The sequence below is a fragment of the Canis lupus genome, chromosome 4 (assembly GCF_011100685.1).
Source record: "Canis lupus familiaris isolate Mischka breed German Shepherd chromosome 4, alternate assembly UU_Cfam_GSD_1.0, whole genome shotgun sequence".
Lineage (NCBI taxonomy): Eukaryota > Metazoa > Chordata > Mammalia > Carnivora > Canidae > Canis > Canis lupus.
Genome location: NC_049225.1, coordinates 45,753,493 through 45,777,720, shown reverse-complemented (window position 1 = coordinate 45,777,720; position 24,228 = coordinate 45,753,493). Strand labels below are relative to the sequence as shown.

At 37.9% G+C, this 24,228-nt stretch overlaps 1 protein-coding gene across 37 annotated transcripts in view; it reads left to right on the top strand.

Annotated features, from left to right (window-relative positions):
• The window catches only part of LOC119863952 (teneurin-2-like), a 664,488-nt gene that overhangs the window by 73,218 nt on the left and 567,042 nt on the right, over positions 1–24,228 (top strand). For 12 of the 37 annotated variants that reach the window (XR_005358257.1, XR_005358277.1, XR_005358266.1 and 9 more), the window contains 2 exons: positions 9,796–9,952; positions 10,928–11,136. The exons of 22 other annotated variants lie outside the window; for them this stretch is intronic. The gene's annotated coding sequence lies outside the window, so the exon portion shown is untranslated. The remainder of the gene's footprint in view (positions 1–9,795; positions 9,953–10,927; positions 11,137–24,228) is intronic. 3 more of the 37 variants (XR_005358278.1, XR_005358253.1, XR_005358265.1) reach the window with 1 other exon arrangement.

Genomic DNA, 24,228 nt, shown 5'->3' with positions numbered 1-24,228 from the left:
TACTTTCCAGCTGGAGCACTATTTTTCCTAGAAAATAAACATTTCCTTGACATTATTAAAGCAGATTTGAAGTTATAATAAGAGTGAATGCTCCTCATGGTGCATTATAATAGTTGCATAAGTTGCCAGATCATTCAAAAGTTCTGTTACTTGTAAATAATACCTTGGTTCACCTGATGTTGCAAAAGAATAGATGGTACTTTCCTTTATCAGCCAAAGTGGAGCCAACACAAGTCAATAGCATTAACATGATTTATAATCCACTTGACCTAAAATTTTAAAATGATATAAGGATTGACAATTTTTTTCTTTAAATGGTTGATAGAATATTAATTTATTTCAAAGTTTATGTATATAATATATTTAAAACTAGTATTCTGTTCAATATTTATAAAAAGTGATCAAACTCTAATAGCTTCACATAGCTGAGTTAGTATGATGACTACAGAAACCTGTTACATAATTGTAGGCCCACAAGGTCTTTTTGCCTGTAATTGATTCTCATAAAGTCTCCAAACTCAATAAATCCTTACCATAATGTTAATGTGCCAGCAACTGTTAGGGCTTAATTATTTTATAACATTCATAAATGTGCCTGTTGTCCTAGCTATGTTCAGAATATGGGCCACACTGCATGAAGTTTCCTAGCCTATGAATCTTCATGAGGTAAAGCAGTTGAAAAAATCTCTTAACTTCTACAGTGATATGCAGGTGAATCTGTGAACCTTCCTTGTGGTGACTGAATTCCGTAGCTCTTCACACTAAAGTGTATGGCTCCAGATGCATTCTTTCCTAGGCATTCTCTCCATACTCTTTCATAGACTGATGAGAGATTCCTTTGGTATCATCCTCTTGCCCAAAAATCTTCTAACAGAGTAAGCTGCCTGTCTTCTAACAGGTTATAGTAATTTTGAAATGAGGTGAAATTTCCTATAATTATATAGCCACATTTTTACTAGTAACCCTATATTGGGAAGATGCTTGTTTATCTAAGGGTTGACAAGGAAATTTCTAGAACGTTTCAAGTTTGTTGGTTTCAAATTTCTGTCTTAAATTGGAGTGCCAAAGGGTTAAAATTGGGCAAACTAAATTTCAGTGAAGGGCAGGTTTCTCACTCTTGTTCTTTCTTTCATGTGTGTCTCTTTGAGTCTTCCTGAAACCCAGCTTTCTCTCTCAGGAGAACCTAGAAGAACTGAAGAAAACTCCATGCTTTGATTCTCTCCTTTCTCACTCAGTAAGAATCATTCTACAGTCTTCTTAAATCTGACTCTAAATTTCTGTTAGTTGACAATGGTTGCTAAAGCATTTATTCACTTAAAATAGCATTCCCAAAAGATGTCCCCTGGAACCCACATTCTGTAGGATACTCTGCAGAAAACAATGTTTTTGTGGTTCCATCAGTATGGGAGATGTAATGTAAGACATATTAAATAGTCTGAGCTTTATAGAAGCTGTCCAGCTTTGCTTAAGCTAATTATTTCCCAGAATTTCAATTTTCCACTTACCCAAATCCACCACTATTTTTGTTGTTGTTGTTGTTGTTTTTAATACTATACCTTTAGAGACACTGAGCTAAAATAATCCTTGCTGAGGCCCTGGTTAGCCTTATTGAGGAAGATGGGTAATTCATAACTGTCATTATCTGTAGTCCCAAATTAGCAATTATCAGATAAACCCCTGAGTGTGAGTGTTTGTATCTACACGTATATATTTATCTAAGACAGGTGCCTCACATTCTTTACACACAAGGTTTTATCATTTTAATTGCCTGGTCAGTATTGAAGCATCATCTCAGTAGCTACTAAATTGCAAGTGTTTATCTTTATTTTTTACCTTTCATACTATGTTCTTATTTTTTTGTTATCTTAATTTTCTAAAGACTTCTTTGTGGTTTCGTGGCTGGCTTCCAGCATTCTGGCAAGGGTGGGTTTTAAAATTATTTTTCAAAGATCCACAGACAAAAATCACCCACGTTAAGAGGAGCCATCTCCAAAGTAGGCGATGTTTTACTTTGCAAGAGCAAGTTTGAGCTGAAAGAAGCAGCACTGTATTTTTTTCATGGGTCTGTCCTTTGGCTCACTTTGTGGGAAAATCCTTCTCTCTTCAGATCAGAAAAGAGCACTGACTCCTGAGGAATTACAATATAATCCACATTTGCCCACCCACAATAACACACAGTGACTCCAGAAATCTGAGTTTGTTCACATCTGAGTAATGATGGCAAAAGACCCCTAGTTAAAAGAGCTTTCCAGGTAAATGTGGAGGATTTTGATTCCCTGTACCTCATTTTTCATCTTTGCCTGACTTGATTTCTTGTTGTTTTCCGCTTCACTCTTGTAAAAATCTTCTTCCCCTGCCCAGCCGTTCCTGATTCTCTCTCCTACACACACGCATGCACATAAGCATGAACACACACACAGATACACACACTCAGACAAATCACAAAGAAAAAGTGAAAGGGGGAAAAAGTGAAAGGTCACCTTCACAACGGGTTTTCCAGGATTATTTAGATGTAATGAATAAAATTGCAAATTCTATTGAGGCTTTTAGAACTAATGAAAATTATCAATGTGTTACACAGCTGCATTTCAGTTTTGTTTGTCTGAGCCTGGAACAGAATAGATTTTATAAATAGAACTTAAATGTGACCACAGAGCATGCATACTAATCAGTTCATTTTAAGATATTGTTTTGCAATACTTTTAAGATGCACACATGCTGGGAAAAATTACTTGTCAGAGGAACAATGTGGAGCAATTTCTTACCAAAGTTGCTAATGGAACTACTTTTTTTCTTTTTTCTTTTTCTTTTTTCTTCTTCTTCTTTCTTCTTCTTCTTTTTCTTCTTCTTCTTCTTCTTCTTCTTCTTCTTCTTCTTCTTCTTCTTCTTCTTCTTCTTCTTCTTCTTCAACACGAAGCATCTATCCTTATCCATCTCTTTTTTCAGGTAAATGGTAAAACGCAAAAGATTTAAAGAGAAGGCTTTGTTCAAGCAAATTTCTATAGGAAATATGACTTGGTGGGAAAGTGATTGTTAATTTGGGAAAGTTAGGATAAAGGTAATCAAAATATATTGGTTAGCACATACTGTGTTGTATAGTCTTTTACACACTTTCTTGGCTCATGTAAACGTAGAGGGCCTTTTTTTTTTCCTGGTTGGCTCTAAAGAGATTGGATGCCTGTGGGATTGAGTGCTAAGTGGTCCCCCACTGCAAGTATTCTCTGTTAGCCACTGATTTCCTCTAAGTAGGCAATCCTATCTGAATAGTTCTGTTACCTGGATAACTTCACTCCTCTTTTGACAGCACGCCCCCCTGCGGGAATGCATTTGTTTCACTTGTTTGAAGGTGGAAATCCCAGGGGTGAGTTTTGATGTGGGATGAAGCACTAAGCCCAGAGCTTCCCATAAAGGTGAAATGCAGACAGGTGGCTCAAAGGAAAGCTTCACTTCCCCAATCATTAGCAGAAATGAATGTGAAATTGTTAAAACTCAAATGTATTTTAAAAGCCAGCTGTGGCCTCTGTAAAGGTGTGTCTCCTCCATGTCCCCACTGTGCCTCATGAAGGGGTTTGGAACTTCTGGGTACCAAAAGAAGCAATGAGCCATGAAGAGTTTTGAGGTATCTGTCTTACTGGTGGGGGTGGAATGGAGTGGGGGTACAGAAATGACTTGGATAATTAAAATCCATGGAAAACTGCCATTTCCTATTAGCCATTTTTTACTACCCAAACTGTCACTAAAGCTGTTGACAAGGAGAAGAAAGTAGATGTATGAATACCAATACCTTTCCAAATCAAACCAGCAAATACCTACTAAATACCCACCATGTTCAAAATACTATATTTTTACAAAATTCTGCAGGACAAGCCATTTTTGCATTACAGGGGTCAGCAGCTATGGCCTCTGGATCAAATCTAGCTCACAGCCTCTTTGTGTATGCTTAGGAGCTAGAATGGCTTTTACCTTTAAAGCACATTGTAAGAGAGCCTGGGTGGCTCCATTGGTCGAGTCTCTGACTCTTGGTTTTGGCTCAGGTCATGATCTCAGGGTCTTGGGGTCTAGCCCCACGTAGGGAATTTTCCCTCAGAAGGGAGTCTACTTGAGATTCTCTCTCTTTCTCCCTCTCTGTCTGTCCCTTCTTCCTAACTCTCTCAAATCAATCAATCATCAATCAATCTTTTGAAAAATCGTCAAAAACATTGTAGAAGATGATGAAGACGAAGGAAGGGAAAAGGGAATGACAGAAACAGTCTACAGTTTAAAGATTTACTATCTGGCCCTTGATGGGGAAAAAAATTATGCTACCCCTATACTGTGCAATATTCAGTAATCAAGAAAATAGTCTGCAAATTTGCACAATCCTGAATTATTAAATACTACCTAAAAAAACAAGAAAGTTAAAAAAAATAATAAGGCAATGCAAAGAACCAGGGTGCCCCAGTGTTTTCTTTATAGAACTTGTAGAATCTTGGGGCTGAAATGAATCTCAGGGATTCTCTAATCAAAGGTTTCCAAAATGCAGCTCCGTATAAGATTGTGCACATTGCAGCAGTACCTGAAGAACAGATTTTTATTTCAATATAACTAAGATATCAAACACATGATTTCCCAAGTTTTATTGCTTGGAATGAAGCTAAAGTATTAAATAAACAATTGTGCAAATGCTAGTAGGTATGTTAGGAAGCATTAAGGTGGCTTGTGAATAAATCTAGTCTACAAAGTACAGATTCTAGTTCAATCTCTTTTCTTTCTAATTTTTCAATTGTGAGGGCTAGATTGAGAATATATCTATCTTAAAACCAAAAGAAACACATATCACATACACCTTTATTATAAAACAATGAGTGCACTCTATTTTAAAAATCAAATATTATTAAAAATATATAGCATAAAAAATTAAGTTTCCAATTATCCACTTGCAAGAATTACCCACTATTAATAATTTGCTTTATATCTCTCCAGATCAAATTTTTTAGTCACATAATAACATACTTAATATCTATTATATCTAGGCATGATTTTTTAGTTTCTGACATTTCTAATCTATAAATTATTATTATTATTGGCATTCGAATCATGTTTAGATTTTTAAGGGAAAATAAAAGGGGCTTTACTTAGAATATTGATTGCATTCCAAGTAGTTGCATATTGGGAAGCAGGGTGCAAATTGGGAAGGATTTTATCCATTAAATCGAGACACGGAGAAGGTTGGGAAGCTAAATGAGTGATTGTGAGTCACTTATGTAGTTCTTTCCCACATTCTTCATTTCTACCTAGGCTGTAGGTTAACCTGAAAGGTTAATATAATTGCTGACAGCTTGTGGGCTCTGGGTGATGATAAAATTTACCACCTCTTCCTAAGGAGTTCCTGCTTCTCTTTAAGCTCTCCTCACTTCATATTAACACTAGCAGTTCTCCTAGCAGTTCTCAAACTTTGTAGGTCACAGTCCATTTTTTTAAATAAATTTATTTTTTATTGGTGTTCAATTTACCAACATACAGAATAACACCCAGTGCTCATCCTGTCAAGTGCCCCCCCCCAGTGCCCATCACCCATTCACGCCCACCCCCCACCCTCCTCCCCTTCCACCACCCCTAGTTCATTTCCCAGAGTTAGGAGTCTTTATGTTCTGTCTCCCTTTCTGATATTTCCCACACATTTCCTCTCCCTTCCCTTATATTCCCTTTCACTATTATTTATATTCCCCAAATGAATGAGACCATATAATGTTTGTCCTTCTCCGACTGACTTACTTCACTCAGCATAATACCCTCCAGTTCCATCCACGTTGAAGCAAATGGTGGGTATTTGTCATTTCTAATGGCTGAGGAATATTCCATTGTATACATAAACCACATCTCCTTTATCCATTCATCTTTCGATGGACACCGAGGCTCCTTCCACAGTTTGGCTATTGCGGACATTGCTGCTATAAACATCGGGGTGCAGGTGTCCCGGCGTTTCATTGCATCTGTATCTTTGGGGTAAATCCCCAACAGTGTAATTGCTGGGTCGTAGGGCAGGTCTATTTTTAACTCTTTGAGGAACCTCCACACAGTTTTCCAGAGTGGCTGCACCAGTTCACATTCCCACCAACAGTGTAAGAGGGTTCCCTTTTCTCCACATCCTCTCCAACATTTGTGGTTTCCTGCCTTGTTAGTTTTCCCCATTCTCACTGGTGTGAGGTGGTATCTCACTGTGGTTTGATTTGTATTTCCCTGGTGGCAAGTGATGCAGAGCATTTTCTCATGTGCATGTTGGCCATGTCTATGTCTTCTCCTGTGAGATTTCTCTTCATGTCTTTGCCCATTTCATGATTGGATTGTTTGTTTCTTTGGTGTTGAGTTTAAGAAGTTCTTTATAGATCTTGGAAACTAGCCCTTTATCTGATACATCATTTGCAAGTATCTTCTCCCATTCTGTAGGTTGTCTTTTAGTTTTGTTGACTGTATCCTTTGCTGTGCAAAAGCTTCTTATCTTGATGAAGTCCCAATAGTTCATTTTTGCTTTTGTTTCTTTTGCCTTCATGGATGTATCTTGCAAGAAGTTACTGTGGCTGAGTTCAAAAAGAGTATTGCCTGTGTTCTGCTCTAGGATTTTGATGGAATCTTGTCTCACATTTAGATATTTCATCCATTTTGAGTTTATCTTTGTGTATGGTGAAAGAGAGTGGTCTAGTTTCATTCTTCTGCATGTGGATGTCCAATTTTCCCAGCACCATTTATTGAAGAGACTGTCTTTCTTCCAATGGGTAGTCTTTCCTCCTTTATCGAATATTAGTTGACCATAAAGTTGAGGGTCCACTTCTGGGTTCTCTATTCTGTTGCAGTGATCTGTGTGTCTGTTTTTGTGCCAGTACCACACTGTCTTGATGACCACAGCTTTGTAGTACAACCTGAAATCTGGCATTGTGATGCCCCCAGATATGGTTTTCTTTTTTAAAATTCCCCTGGCTATTCGGGGTCTTTTCTGATTCCACACAAATCTTTTTTTTTTAAATTTTTTTTAATTTATTTATGATAGTCACAGACAGAGAGAGAGAGAGAGGCAGAGACACAGGCAGAGGGAGAAGCAGGCTCCATGCACCGGGAGCCCGATGTGGGATTCAATCCCGGGTCTCCAAGATCGCGCCCTGGGCCAAAGGCAGGCACCAAACCGCTGCGCCACCCAGGGATCCCTGATTCCACACAAATCTTAAAATAATTTGTTCTAACTCTCTGAAGAAAGTCCATGGTATTTTGATAGGGATTGCATTAAACGTGTAAATTGCCCTGGGTAACATTGACATTTTCACAATATTAATTCTGCCAATCCATGAGCATGGAATATTTTTCCATCTCTTTGTGTCTTCCTCAATTTCTTTCAGAAGTGTTCTGTAGTTTTTAGGGTATAGATCCTTTACCTCTTTGGTTAGGTTTATTCCCAGGTATCTTATGCTTTTGGGTGCAAGTGTAAATGGGATTGACTCCTTAATTTCTCTTTCTTCAGTCTCATTGTTAGTGTATAGAAATGCCATTGATTTCTGGGCATTGATTTTGTATCCTGCCACACTACCAAATTGCTGTATGAGTTCTAGCAATCTTGGGGTGGAGGCTTTTGGGTTTTCTATGTAGAGTATCATGTCATTGGCAAAGAGGGAGAGTTTGACTTCTTCTTTGCCAATTTGAATGCCTTTAATGTCTTTTTGTTGTCTGATTGCTGAGGCTAGGACTTCCAGTACTATGTTGAATAGCAGTGGTGAGAGTGGACATCCCTGTCTTGTTCCTGATCTTAGGGGAAAGGCTTTCAGTGCTTCCCCATTGAGAATGATATTTGCTGTGGGCTTTTTGTAGATGGCTTTTAAGATGTTGAGGAATGTTCCCTCTATCCCTACACTCTGAAGAGTTTTGATCAGGAATGGATGCTGTATTTTGTCAAATGCTTTCTCTGCATCTAATGAAAGGATCATATGGTTCTTGGTTTTTCTCTTGCTGATATGATGAAACACATTGATTGTTTTACGAGTGTTGAACCAGCCTTGTGTCCCGGGGATAAATCCCACTTGGTCATGGTGAATAATTTTCTTAATGTATTGTTGGATCCTATTGGCTAGTATCTTGTTGAGAATTTTTGCATCCATGTTCATCAGGGATATTGGTCTGTAGTTCTTTTTGGTTGGGTGTTTGTCTGGTTTTGGAATTAAGGTGATGCTGGCTTCATAGAACGAATTTGGAAGTACTCCATCTCTTTCTATCTTTCCAAACAGCTTTAGTAGAATAGATATGGTTTCTTCTTTAAATGTTTGATAGAATTCCCCTGGGAAGCCATCTGGCCCTGGACTTTTGTGTCTTGGGAGGTTTTTGATGACTGCTTCAATTTCCTCCCTGGTTATCGGCCTGTTTCTATTTTCTTCCTGTTCCAGTTTTGGTAGGTTGTGGCTTTCCAGGAATGCGTCCATTTCTTCTAGATTGCCTAATTTATTAGCGTATAGCTGTTTATAATATGTTTTTAAAATTGTTTGTATTTCCTTGGCGTTGATAGTGATCTCTCCTTTCTCATTCATGATTTTATTAATTTGAATCTTCTCTCTCTTCTTTTTAATAAGGCTGGCTGATGGTTTATCCATCTTATTAATTCTTTCAAAGAACCAACTCCTGGTTGTGTTGATCTGTTCCACAGTTCTTCTGGTCTCGATTTCGTTGAGTTCAGCTCAAATCTTTATTAACTCTCTTCTTCTCCTGGGTGTAGGATCTATTTGCTGTTTTTTCTCTAGCTCCTTTATGTGTAAGGTTAGCTTTTGTATTTGGGTTCTTTCCAGTTTTTGAATGGATGCTTGTATTGTGATGTATTTCCCCCTTAGGACTCCTTTTGCTGCATCCCAGAGATTTTGAACGGTTGTATCTTCATTCTCATTAGTTTCCATGAATCTTTTTAATTCTTCCTTAATTTCCTGGTTGACCCTTTCATCTTTTAGCAGGATGGTCCTTAACCTCCACGTGTTTGAGGTCCTTCCAAACTTCTTGTTGTGATTTAGTTCTAATTTCAAGGCGTTATGGTCTGAGAATATGCAGGGGACGATCCCAATCTTTTGGTATTGGTTCAGACCCGATTTGTGACCCAGTATGTGGTCTATTCTGGAGAAAGTTCCATGTGCGCTTGAGAAGAATGTGTATTCAGTTGAGTTTGGATGTAAAGTTCTGTAGATATCTGTGAAATCCATCTGGTCCAGTGTATCATTTAATGCTCTCGTTTCTTTGGAGATGTTGTGCTTAGAAGACTGGTCACAGTCCATTTTTAGACAGGTAAAGAACACCAAAACCCAACTCCCTGCACTCAAACCCAAGGGTACTTTTGAATGGAACATAAACTTGCTGATGAACACTTAGTTCCAAGAGACAAAATAAACAATGGAACACAGTTTTGCCAGTGATCTACAAGAACTAGGTATAATTTATCTGCTAAAAAAAAAATGCAACCTTATTTGCAAATGCAGTGTCCTAGGAGTTTACATTTATACAGCAATTATAAACCAGTGTCCTATGAATTTAAAATATGCACTCACTCTTAGAGTTTTCACAAGCTATTTAAGTATCACAAAAGTGTCACAAATACATGGGTGGCACATCACTACTGTGACACTACTACTTTACCAATAGGAATATAAGTGGTCTTTGAATGTGTACTTGAATCAAGTTTGATTATTATAGGTGAAAGCCATGGATAATGTAACCTGTAGACTTTAGGGTTAACCAATTAACACAAACTAAATCAACAGTGATGAAACTAACAGTGATTTATAATTTTTTTTTTTAAAGAACAACAGTAAGTGAAAACCACAATCAAATCAAGTCAGTTCTGCTAATAGATTGCAAATAAGATGCCTTGCCCGAAGATTCCAACCATAAATAAGCCTTTCAACATATTCAGCGTATGTCCTTTGCAACATTGACACAGGCTGCTCTTAAAAAGAGAGTATGTTAATCTGCCAATTTTATTTTATTTTATTTATTTTTTATTTTTTTAAGATTATATTTATTTATTTTTTATTTATTCATGAGAGACACAGAGCGAGAGAGAGAGGCAGAGACACAGGCAGAGGGAGAAGCAGGCCCCATGCAGGGAGCCTGACGTGGGACTCGATCCCTGGTCTCCAGGATCACGCCCTAGGCTGCAGGCGGCACTAAACCGCTGCACCACCGGGGTTGCCCTAACCTGCCAATTTTAGCTAACAAATACCAAATTTTGTTAAGCCCTAAATTCACTTATTATACAAATTAAGGTTGGTTTCTCTCTCTCTTTCTCTTTCTTTCTTGCTTTCCAACCCTTCCCTCTTCACCTCACATAAAACAATGCAAAGTCTCCTCAGTGGGTAGGAGCTCCGCTTTAAGAACTCAGAGTTGAGAAGGGCTTCTCTTCTTCAATGTTCAGTGGTAACCTCTGAGATTCTCAGCCCCAAACTACTTGGGGCTGGTAGAAAGTGGGAAATTTATCTATTCACCTATGCCAAATTTGGTCCCAAGACTTTTGCTAGAAGCCCAAAGTTTCAAAGATTATTTTTCAGCACCTAGGCATTTACTTCACCTGGATATAGCTCTGGCTTCTATAGAAATAATTCAGACATTTCCTGGAATTTGGCTGTTCTCCATTCAGAGTTCTCTCTCTCTGTCTCTGTCTCTTAAAGATTTTATTTATTTATCCATGAGAGACACAGAGAGAGAGGGAGGCAGAGGGAGCAGCAGGCTCCCCATGGGGAGCCTGATACAGGACTCCATCCCAAGACCCAGGATCATGACCTGAGCCAAAGGCAGACACTCAACCACTGAACCACCAGGCATCCCAAAAGTTCTCTCTTTTGAAAATAATCTCTTTCTTTTCATTGTAGAGCCTATGCTCATAAAACAAAGAGAAAGTAAAAGAAAAAAAAAGAGCTATTATTTTCTCCTCTAGAAATGAGAGAGCTTACACTTTCAAGGCTGCTCTGGGAAAATTGGGAGTGGAGAGATTATATTCCCTTGTAATGGACCTATAACAAAGAAAAAAAAAACGACACCATTAATTTCTCCACCTGAACTCCTGCTACACTATAAATTGCCCTCCATTTTATACAGAAGTTTGATCACTTGATTACTTCAGACGAATGGACTGCAGATAATATGGTAAGTATTACCAATCTTAATGATTTCAGAAGCTGGCTTCTAGGTCCCTTACCCCATCACTCTTCTCTTCATCTGCTTGAATCAAATTGTCATTCTTTGAAATAAAACCATACAATAGAGCATCTCCCTCTGCCCACAAGGTAAAGAAACCATAGACACTTTCCAAGGGTAAATGAGCCCAACTATTTGTGAACACATATATTTCTCCTGATTTACTTTCCAGATGATACCTACAGGGCAGCTGTGTTCCAAAAAAATGACTTGCAAATTTCTCAAATGTTCCAGGCTTCCTCAACCAGCCTGAAATATATATATTTTTTACCCTCTGGTCCACCCACCAAGCTTTAGCTTTGCCTAACTGGCTAATTTCTCCTCACCTTTATTTTTACCTCAACTGCTTCTACCTCTGGGAGTACTGTCCTGATCCCACCTTGGCTGAATTGGCTTCTTCTGTGTTCCCATGATATCCTGGAAATACCTCATTTAAAGTACTTTTCAGAGTATATTTTAATTTTGGGTTTTCTTACTTGCCTTCCTCACAAGACCATGAGCTCTTCAATGAGGTGACTATATCTTGTTCATTGCTTTATCTTTCAAATTTAGCACAGTCCTGGTACCCAACAGATTAGCAATTATCATTGTATTTAACAAATGATACCTGTTAGCATGGCAATTTAAAGAAATAGCAGTACTAAACATAGTAGATATAGCAATAAAAATCATACTAATATTTATTAAGTGTTACACATACTATCTCGGTTAAACTTCACAACCACCTTTCTTTAAAAAGCTAATGTTATTTAGAAGTGACAAAGTTAGCCCAGGTGACAAAGTAGTAAAAACAGGGCTGGGATTTTAACCTAGGTGTACCTGACTCCTAAGCTGTGTGTTTAACCTCTATAATACCCTGAGCAAATGCTAGAGGTTACTTCTGTGCAGATCATTTTAATCATTAGTTTCAAGCTCTACCACCCTGAAAAACAAATCTGTAGTATCCAGTGGTGTTACTAAAGGGATGAAGAGAATAAATGCCTTTTCCTAAGAATCCCTTCTGTGGGAAGTTCTTCGGCTGAGGACTGTATACTTTACTCTGGCCCTCAGGTCTGCAAACCCCCATCCAAATACTTGACTACTTTACCTGGAACATATTCAAACCATGGTGTAGTTGTTTTATAGTAGGCAATACATTGAACTGAAGAAGCTGTTTAAGAGGTGACTGGATGTTCTAGGAAAGATGACTTGGTCAGTGTTTTTGCCAAATACTTAATGAAAATAGAACCTTGTGTAGTTTTATTCTGAGTTCAAAACCAGATGAAAAATTTAAATAAATTATGTGTGGGTCAGCACAGTCATTATATTAGACCATCAGAATCCTCATCTACCTACAGATTGTTGAAAGCAGTGACCTCACCCCTTAACTCTCAAATTTATAAAGAAAGTTTATAAACAGAATGGAAATTTTATTAAAGTTCTGGGTTTTGTGGCATCTTTTCCCGTGGACTACAGCATGGTTGTACACAGGATGCTAAAACTTTGTTCTGAATGCTGTTAATCAGTTTTCTATGAAGGAAATATTCCGTAGTAGAATCTAGTGTGGAAATGGGGAGTTTAAAAAGTGAGGCAGATTTCTCTCTCTCTCTCTGCTTCCCTCTCTCTCTTTCTCTCTTTTACTGAAAAGCCTCTTGGACCTTTCATATGCTATGCATTGTGACATTCCGAAAAGACGATGCAATTTGGGAAAAATCGATTCTGACTGCATGACTTTTATTTTGGTTTCACTGGTGTTTACTAGAAGAGTATGTATGAATCATGGAATTAAATATTTCCATTAACAAAGCACTTCTATTCTTTGTCAGAACTCCTGTAGCACATACCAATATATCATATAAGGATGGTTTTGAATTCTTTAAAATGTAGTTCATGATTAAATTTATTTTCTCTTCCAGTTGGGAAAATTTTAACAGTCACATTTTCTACAATATAAACCATCCATACATGGCCTATCAACTGTAGGGTTGAGAGAAAGGAGGATCTCTCCAGATGTGGATAATCAGAGGAACTTGTTGTAGAATAATTCAGACGTGAGCTTAGACTAAAAGGTTTTTAGTCAGGGATTGGTAGCAAGGCAGAAGAGAACTTGCTGGAGGGGATACAGTTTGAGCAAAGGTATTGAATCAAGTGTCAGAAATGTCTAGGTAAAGAGAAAATCTGATTCTGATGTGACTGAAGTATTTATTGGGGGTTCAAAGACAAAGAAAATTGGAAGCTAGATAGGTCAAGTGTTAATGTCAGAATATTTTTAAATATCTGAATGCTAGGGTATGACATTGAAAAAGTATCCAGACATCTTGCTAAGTTTTTAGTGCCAGTGCATAACCGACTCCTACTTTTCATTGTTGTTCCTTAAAGAGAAAACTAATACAGACCACCAAAAAGTGATGTGAAACAAAGCTAAATTTTTATTTCCCTAAGTATCACTCAGTTGTGGGGCTTCAAAGCAAGAATTAAAAGATCCATATACAGGGCAAAAAGGAAGACACAAACAAATAAAATGAGATTTTAAGTGCAGATTGATTCATGAAAGAGATCATAGATCCTTCTTTGCCATTAATCATCTTCAAGTTTTATGTCACAAAGCTGATTTCAACCAGGCTAAAGCCTGATTCAGAATGGACTGCCTATGATTTCAGCAGGACCAGGTAACTCAGCAGACACTCTCCAACATGTCACTTGTTCAACAAGCTTTTCCTGAAACTGAATAGTATAGTAATCACTAAACTGTACAAGTACAGAACTGGGGTTGGATCCTAGTTTCCCTGATACAAGTTTCATCACCATGTGCAAGTTATTTGAACTCTTTGAAACTCAGATCTTTCCTTTGGAAAATGTTTATATTCCACTTCTTACCCTGTAGTAGTTGTGGAAGAATTAATGAAGCTCTCTGAGCATACTTCCTAGGATAGGGTAGGTGCTCATAAATCTTAACTGTTACTTTGTTTTTATTGTCACCCTGGACCGTTCAGAAGAATGCATGAATTTTGTTCCTGCTCTTAAAAATCTCAAAAAGTAGAATCTTACAAAAATATGAAAAACAAAACAATTGGAATTGTTTTATTCCTGGCAAATTAGCACTCTCCTTTCCTTTCTTTTCCTTGCCTTGCCTTTGTCTTTGCCTTTTTCATTTCTTTTCCTTTTCTTTCTTGTTTTCTTTTCTTCTCACTCTCTCTCCTTCCCTCCACCACGCTCGCTCTCTTTCTTTCTTCTTTCTTCCTTTCTTCCTTCCTTTCTTTCTTTTCTTTCATTCTTTTTCTTTCTTCCTTTCTTTCTCTTTCCATATTTTGCCATGAGCAGAAACCTAAAAAAAAAAAAAAAAAAAAAAAAAAATCACAGTACCAGCATCTTCAAGTCCAGTAAAGAGTTACCATTTCCTTTAAATCTCATGTTGCCTTAATCCTGCTAATAGCAAGCATATATTTAACATGTTCAAACAAAATACAATCCTTAAGTATATTAACATAGTTTAGGGTAATTTTCAAAATCTGAACACACAGTTACAGTTGATATAGATTTTTACTTATTAATATATGTTTCCTTCTTTCTACTCTATGACCATAACAGTTATTAATCTCAATATTTATATTTTTTTTATTCTTGGCTACTTTTCTGATATATTAGTTCTTAGCAAGAAAAAAATTACTCAGTAATGGTAGACAGGGATTCCACTGTCTCTTCACAGCTCACTATTTCCAGTAATAGGTAATGGCATAATTACATTTTGAGTTTTAAAAAATCCACTTGTAATGCCTACATCTTATATGTACTTTTATGTGGTTCGAAACTTTTTTTTTGGCATAATTCATTTATTGTATTTGGTATGATAGCTTCAAATGAAATCAAACATCTAAAGAAAATGATTTTTAATATAGATTCAAAACCCAAGTATTAAGAATAGTTCTTGCTTTTTCTTTTTTTTTTTAATCAAAGGCACCAAGGCAGTTTTTATCCTCAAATTTATCATCATCATCCATCAGGAATATCTTTTTTTCTTGATTTCTAGGTGATATACTTGTACCCATCACTCAATACCTCAGTGAAAATGTACTGAGTATTTTGTACCAGGCACTATTCTAGGCATTGGGGATTCAACAATGAATACGAAACAGATAAAAATTCCCATATTCACAGAGCTGTTAATCAAGTGGCATTTTATTACTACATTACCACCACATATACATAAGCTTATAAAAAGACTGAATCCAAGATGCATTTCAAGTTGTATATAACATTTCAAAAGGTATATACACATGTTCCTTAGGGGGTCTTGTTCTCTTTTTTTTTCCAGGGCTGCCTGCTTGTGGAAGCATTCCTAAGAAGATTATGTGCATATAGGAATTACTGAGCATATAGGAATGCCACACATTCTAGAGAAATAATTCCCAACAATATTTAAGTTGATGGGAAATATTATAGTCTAATTGCTGCAATAAGATTTTAAGCCCCATGAGAATAGGGATGGTGTTCTATTTCATATACCTACAATAATGTTGTGCATGTGGTAGGTGCTTAATAAATATTTGTTGAATGAATAGGATTGATTTTTAAAGATGGGCTGTGATGCAAGATATTAGCCAATAGGATCCAACAGTACATTAAAAGGATTATTCACCACAACCAAGTTGGATTAATTCCTGGGCTGCAGGGATGGTTCAACATTCACAAATCCATCAACATGATACATCACATTAATAAAAGAAAGTACAAGAACCATATGATCCTCTCAACTGATGCAGAAAAAGCATTTGACAAAATACAGAATCCTTTCTTGATTAAAACTCTCCATGGTGTTGGGATAGAGTGAACATATCTCAGTATCATAGAAGCCATCTACTAAAGTCCATGGTGAATATCAGTCTCAATGGGGAAAAAGTGAGAACTTTTCTCCTAAGGTCAGAAACATGACAGGGATGCCCACTCTTACCACTTTTGTTCAGCATAGTACTGGAAGTCCTACCTTCAGGAATCAGACAGCAAGGGGAACCCTGGGTGGCTCAGTGGTTTAGCACCTGCCTTCAGCCCACGGTGTGATCCTGGAGTCCCGGGAGCAAGTCCCACGTCAGGTTCCCTGCATGAACCCTGCTTCTCCCTCTGACTGTGTCTCTGCATCTCTCTCTCTCTCTCTCTCTCTCTGTCTCTCATGAATAAATAAATAAAATCTTTTTTTTTAAAAAAGGAATCAGACAACAAAAAGAAATAAAAAACATTCAAATTGGCAAAGAAATCAAACTCTCACTCTTCTCAACTGACATTATATTTTATGTGGAAAACCCGAAAGACTCTATCATCAAATTGTTAGAACTCATACAGGAATTCAGCAACATGGCAGGATATAAAATGAATTAACAGAAAGCAATTGCATTTCTATACGCTAAAAACAAGACAGAAGAAAGAGAAATTAAAGAATCTATCCCATTTACAATTGCACCAAAAAACCGTAAGATGCCTAGGAATAAACCTAACCAAAGAGGTAAAGAATCTGTACTCTAAAAACTACAGAACACTTAGAAAAGTAATTGAGGAAGACACAAAGAGATGGGAAAGCATTCCATGTGCATGAATTGGAAAAATAATTATTGTCAAAATGTCTATGCTACCCAGAGCAATCTACATATTCAATGCAATCCCTAACAAAATATCATCAACATTTTTCACCAAGCTGGAACAAATAATCCTAAAATTTGTATGGAACCAGAAAAGACCCCAAATAGAAGAATGTTGAAAAAGAAAACCAAAGCTGGTAGCGTCACGATGCCAGACTTCAAGCTCTATTACAAAGCTATAATCATTGAGAAAGTATGGTACCGGTACAAAAACAGACCAATAAATCAAAGGAAGAGAATAGAGAACCCAGAAGTGGACTCTCAACAATTTGGTCAACTAATCTTCAGCAAATTGGGAAAAAATATTCAGTGGAAAAAAGAGAGTCTCATCAACAAATGGTGTTGGGAAAATTGGACAGTCACATGCAGAAGAATGAAACTGGACCATTTTCTTACACCATACACAAAGATAAACTCAAAATAGATGAAAGACCTAAACAGGAATCCATCAAAATCCTAGAGGAGAACACAGGCAGCAACCTTTTTGACCTTAGCCACAGCAACTTCTTGCTAGACTCATCTCTAAAGGCAAGGCAAACAAAAGCAAAAATGAACTCTTGGGACTTCATCAAGATAAAAAGCTTCCACAACACAAAGGAAACAGTCAACAAAACTAAAGACAGCTTGTGGAATAGAAGAAGATATTTGCAAATGATGTCTCAGATAAAGGGCTAGTATCCAAGATCTATAAAGATCAATACCCCAGAATTAAAGTATCCAGTCAAGAAATGGGCAGAAGACACGAACAGACATTTCTCCAAAGGAGACATGAAAATGGCCAACAGACACAGGAAAAAAAATGCTCCACATCAGTCATCATCAAGGAAATGCAAATCAGGGATCCCTGGGTGGCGCAGGGGTTTAGCACCTGCCTTTGGCCTAGGGCATGATCTGGAGACCAGGGATCGAAACCCACGTCGGGCTCCCGGTGCATGGAGCCTGCTTCTCCCTCTGCCTATGTCTCTGCCTCTCTCTCTCTCTTTCTGTGTGACTATCATAAATAAATAAATAAATAAATTTTTAAAAAATCCTTAAAAAAAAAGGAAATGCAAATCAAAATTACAGTGAGATACCACCTCACACTAGTCCGAATGGCTAAAAGAACAAGTCAGGAAACAACAAATGTTGGGATGGATGCAGAGAAAGGGGAACCCTCCTACACTGTAGGTGGAAATGCCAACTGGTATAGTCAATCTGGAAAACAGTACAGAGGTTCCTCAAAAAGTTAAAAATAGAGCTATCGGGGATCCCTGGGTGGCTCAGCGGTTTAGCGCCTGCCTTTGGCCCAGGGCGCAATCCTGGAGTCTCGGGATTGAGTCCCGCATCGGGCTCCGGGCATGGAGCCTGATTCTCCCTCTGCCTGTGTCTCTGCCTCTCTCTCTGTCTATTATGAATAAATAAATAAATCTTAAAAAAAAAATAGAGCTATCTTACAACCCAACAATTGTACTACTAAGTATTTACCCCAAAGATATAAATGTAGTGATCTGAAGGGGCACTGCATGCACCCCAGTGCTTATAGCAGCAATGTCCACAATAGCCAAACTGTGGAAGAGGCTGAGATGTCCATTAACAGTTGAATGGATAAAGATGTGGTATGTATGTGTATATATGTATATGTATATATATATATATACATATATACACATATGTAATATACATATATACATATATTTACACACATACACACACACACACACACACACACACACACACACACTGGAATATTACCAGCCATCAGAAAGGATGCATACTTACCATTTACATTGATGTGGATGGACCTGGAGGGTACTATGCTGAGTAAAATAAGTCAATCAGAGAAAGACAATTATCATATGATTTCACTCATATGTAGAATATAAGAAACATTGCAAAGGATCATAGGGGAAGAGAGGGAAAAAAGAATGAAAAGAAATTCAGAGAGGGAGGGATGCCTGGGTGGCTCAGTGATTGAGTGGCTGCCTTTGGCTCGGGGTGTGATCCTGGGTCCTGGGATGGAGTCCCACATCAGGTTCCCTGTGGGGAGCCTGCTTCTCCCTCTGCCTATGTGTCTGCCTCTCTCTGTGTGTCTTTCATGAATAAATACATAAAATCAGAAAGAAAGAAAGAAAGAAAGAAAGAAAGAAAGAAAGAGAAAGAACGTAATAAGGAATGACAGAAGGACAGGAAGGAAGCGTGAATGAAGGAAGGAAGGACATTAGTGGCCGCCTCACGGCCCCTCCTCACGCTACCACTAACCCGCCCCCCCCCCCCCTCACGCTCCTCCCCCTCCCTCCCTCCCCCGCCCCCTCCCCCTCCCGCCCTCCTCCCTCCTACCTACCCTCCCCCTCCCTCCCTCACGCCCTCCTCCCTCCCTCCCTCCATCCCTCCCTCCGCCCTCCTCCCTCCTCGAAAGAAAGAAAGAAAGAAAGAAAATCAGACAGGGAGACAAACCATGAGAGACTCTCAACTATAGGAAACAAACTGAGGGTAGCTGGAGGGGAGTTGGATGGGGGAATGGGGTAACTGGGTGATGGGCATTAAGGAGGGCACATGATGTGATGACCACTGTGTGTTACATGCAACTGTTGAATTATTAAAATCTACATCTGAAACTAATGATCAAATCTATAGCAAAACAGAGAGAAGCCCAACAGCAGCAACTCTAAGCACTAATAACAGAAAAGAAAATGCAGCTTGAAAGGTATTGGATTGAATATGAAGCTTTGTGTAAAGTAGAAGCAGAACAAAATGAATTTATTGACCAATTTATTTTTCAGAAATGAACTGAAAATTTCATTTTATAGCAGGAGGGCAAAAAGAAAAAAAAAAAAAAAAAAAAACCTCTGCGCCGTTCCAGTGACTTGACTAATGACCCACGTTTGTCCTGAGAGATGGTGTGTAAGGAACACAGCATCTCTGAAGGCAGTAAACCAATATGGGGGAGCTTATTGCAGATGACCACGTGCATCTGCTGGTGAACACCTAGTAGCCACGGTGGTCCAGGCTCTCACTTCTTGGCATTCTTAGCTTGAACTGAGCACTCTGTACACTCTGATCCTTTTGTCTTTTTTCTTTCTTTCTTTTCTTTCTTTCTTTTTTTTTTTTTTTTTTTGTAAATTCACATAGCTTTGGAAAGGAAGAGCAATAAATTATTGTTTTCAAAAAATAAAATAAAATAAATAAAAATAATAAAAAAATAAGTTGGATAATTGTATTTAAATTAAAAAAATAAAGACGATGGTGATGATGATGGTAATGTTTTTTTCCCCATCTCAATGTTCAGAAAGAAATTAGTCTTTTGAGACTCAAGGCAAAACATTCTGGAGAAACCACAGACAGAATAACCAGAAGCTGCTAACCGTGTTTGTTCAAAAATATGTCTAAGCACAATAGATTGTTATCTTTACTTCAAGAAAACAGTGGTTCCCAAATTTGTGGAGTTTCCTTATTGTTTTATGGTTTTATTATTTTTTTTCTGTTGAACATTACAGCTATAAGATGTTCAAGTTAAATATAATATATAAGAATAATGAGGAAATATTAAATATTATACTCCCCTTCTTGGAGAACACATTGACATTTTCAAAATTCTGAGAATTTCTGCATAAAGTAATAAATAAAATCGACATTAACAAAAAATGGAAAACAAATGAGCCATTTAATTTTTTAAACCTACCTTTTCCAAATATACTTATCTTAATCTGTTTAAAATTTATTAACATCTCATTGAATATGTGAACAATAGATTGTATTTTGAGAAAGATAGCTATCCTTAAAGTTCTTGAAACATGGCAAGATATTTTACCGATCAGATTTCTAGAATCTTGGTTCTAGAAATATGAACTTCTTGTCAGCCCTCAAGCCAGGAAATATTTTCACTTTACTCTTGGACTTTATTTATTTTTTGCATGTAAGTAATGAAAAAAGGCAAAAAGGGGTAAGAGTGGCTTTCATCAAAACCATGGCTGGTGACTTAGCCCCGTATATTGATTGCCTTAGAAGAAATTTAGAAAGTTTTTTAAGGCTTTCAAGGGTACACATTTCAGGCCAGTAGTGTCATTGTCATGGTCCCTCATTGCCTTCTCCCAGTTCTTTTCTCATATTTGCAGGAGTTGAGTACAACCACACAGCATTTCCATTTGACAATAGTGGTTACAGAAGATGAAAGAAAACTTTTCCTAGAAGCCTTGACAAGATGTCCCATCAAGTCTCACCAGCTAGGAGAAATGGTACTTATATTTAAAGGAGTTATTAGTAAGGAGAGACCATTTAGACCAGACTAATCACCAGTTATCCCCTGGAGCTAGGACTGCCTCCCTTGAAAACATTATTTGTTGCCCTGAGGATAAGGCAACATAATAGAGTTTTACTGCCAAGGAAGAAGACAAAGGCTATTGGTTGGGCTTTTGCTTATAAGAGTTCTAGGGAAAGAAGTTGGGTTGGAGTTTGGGGATTTTCAATTTAATTCACACAAAATCTTAATATCCAAACATGGAAGCCCTTTGTGACAAATTAATATTCCATGTTATGTTTACAAGGTAGGTCAAGTAAATACTATTATAGACATTTGACAGATGAGGAAGCTGAGCCAATGCCTCCAAAGCTTTGCTCAAAATCCCATAACTAGTGATAGTATAGAATTACTGAAGTCTGGATGGTCTAACTTCTAGAACCATCTGCTCCCCCATGTTCCTAATGGACTCTTTTCTAAGATTTTGAACTTTGGTTATATCTTTTGGATAAAAGGAATGGGGTAGAGGTGGGGTGGGTATTTGTGGTATCTTTAAATAGAAATCATATTTATAAATAGTCACCTGCATTTGCTCATGAAATTAGCCAATGGTTTAAGCCAAAGAGCACAAGTTTATGGCAGTCTGTGTTAGCAGGGTGAACACCTGGAACAACGCCAACTCTTCCAGCTAGCAAGCCAGTGTGAAATGAAAGCAACTCCGTGTTGACGGCTTTGACAGAAGGTGCCACATACAAATTAGAGTTAGTTCAAAAATTAGCTGCCAGATTATTAATTTGAAAGGAATGTGCATGGTGTAGTTTACCCCTTCTAGTTCTCTGGCTGAGCTTTCTCATCTGTTGGTGCTTATCTCCCTGCTTCCTTTAGCTCCTATCACAACACTGGAGACTCTAGAAGTCCTTGCCAGGAAAGTGTCAGAAGGCAGAAAACAGCCAGGCAGGTTCTTGCTCTTTTTTTTTTTTTTTTAAGATTTTATTTATTTACTCATAAGAGACACAGAAAGAGAGGCAGAGACATAGGCAGAGGGAGAAGCAGGCTCCATGCAGGGAAACCCGATGTGGGATTCAATCCCAGGATCCCAGGATCACACCCTGAGCCAAAGGCAGACGCTCAACCGCTGAGCCACCCAGGTGTCCCAAGTTCTTGCTCTTTTTAAGTTTCTAGTGGGTCTTGGCAATTTATGTGGCTTTCTGGCCAATTACCTCACTTGTAGAATTCAGGGTAGTCAATTTCTAGACCCTGGACTGCTCATCTTTAAAAAGAGAAAATGAAAGATTGGAATAAATAGGACTGGTAATCTATCTGGATATTTTACAAAATATTTTTTCTGTTTTTAAAAATAATACATGATTATTAAATAAGTTAATATAAAACTATACATTTGAACTGCCCTACTCAAAAATAACTCTTACCAAGATTTTATGGCATATTCTTTGAGATTTTTTTCCTGTTCACATATTGATGGGTTACCTATTATGATTCATATATTCTGTTCTGTAGCTTTTTTTTCTTTTGCTTAGTAATTGGGAATACTTTTCTGTCAGTAAGCTAGATTTTTCTTTTTAATGACTGTATAGTATTCCATCATATGGTTATTTATAACCACTTTACACAATCTTTTACCAATCTATATTTGCATGGGTACCAATTATTCACCAGTGCAAATAAAACTGTAGTCAACAGCCCTCTGGACACATTTTTGAGCTCTTGTCTGTATAATTTTACAGGATAAATTCTTTGAAAAGGAATTGCTGAGCTGAGGGCCCAAGATCCTCTTCAACACTACTTAAGATGCAGAGTCACCTAGGCAACCACCTCATATCAGATCTTGTCTTTTAGTGAGAACTCCCTCTCTATGTAATGGCCCCCAAATTAGCAAATTTTCAGAATTGCACTTCTGTTGGGTCTTTTCACTTTTTATCCAGCATGCAAGCATAAAATGATTCCTTTCTTGCTCATTTTTATGGGTGATAATGTGTTCCTCCCACCCAGCACTTCTTTTTATTTCACTACAGCTGTAACAAGTGCTTATAAAAGCAGCAATCTAGGTTACCTGAAAACCTTTTCCTTGTTAACTTGTCTCAAAAACCTAAGACTAGAGATAGAATCAGAAGGCAGTAGCTCAGCCCTGATTATATAAAGGTGCTTTTGGGTGTATCATTAACTTTTCCTCTTTGATTTATCTGTTTAAAAAAGGAGGAGGCACAATTTATTTGTTAAGTTTTAGTGGATGAACTCCTAGGCCTTGTTAGGGCAGACCTCCTCTGTCACCCTCCCCTCACACAAATGAAAGCAGTTTGCTTTAGAAAAATGCTAAGTGAATGAGATGCTTAATAATAATAAACAAGTATCTTAATACTCTGTGATTAGCAGTCTGTAGTGACTAATGTTTAGACCTCCCTGTTTCTGTCACAAATCCATTTTATCAGACACAGAAATGGCCTAAATTATTTGAGATGCATTAGCTATGAAAAAGACCTCTTGCAGAACTAGATATTTAAGTCTGTGACCCTTCTGAGCTGGAGCAGCAATTACACGAGCTATCTGTTCCATTCAGACCCAAAAAAGAAAGTATTCAGTACCAGCAACCCAAAGCACAGTAGTTTCAAACTCAAGATACTCTCATTTCAGTAGTGACTTATATATTCTGCTTCACCACCCCTTACCCCCAAATTGCTCTTATTACCCTCCAACCATCTAGTGATTCTCAAAGACTTCTCAGGACCACCTGCAGAACAATCGCTTACTTGTTAAATTGCAGACTCCTCGGCCCTATCCTGCCCTAAAGAAAGGATGCTTGAAATATGCAATTTAAAAGAGTGCTCCCCAGGTAATTTAGATGCACTCTAATGTTTGAGGACCTCTGCTACACTACATCATGAGTCTGAAACGTCACATGTCTAGGAGGCACCTGGCAACTAGTTAAGATGTAATTGATTGAGATCTGAGCTGAGCTCTGAGGTTCTGCATTTCAAGATCTCAGATGTGCTCATGCTGCTGGTGTAGGGACCCTACCTTAAGTAGTGAGGTCCTGCTGTGAGACACTTGAAGGACAAGGCTCTGTCACTCATTTTTATAACCCCAGTGTGAGATTAAACCTAATGAATGGGATCCCTGGGTGGCGCAGCGGTTTGGCGCCTGCCTTTGGCCCAGGTCGCGATCCTGGAGACCCGGGATCGAATCCCACATCGGGCTCCCGGTGCA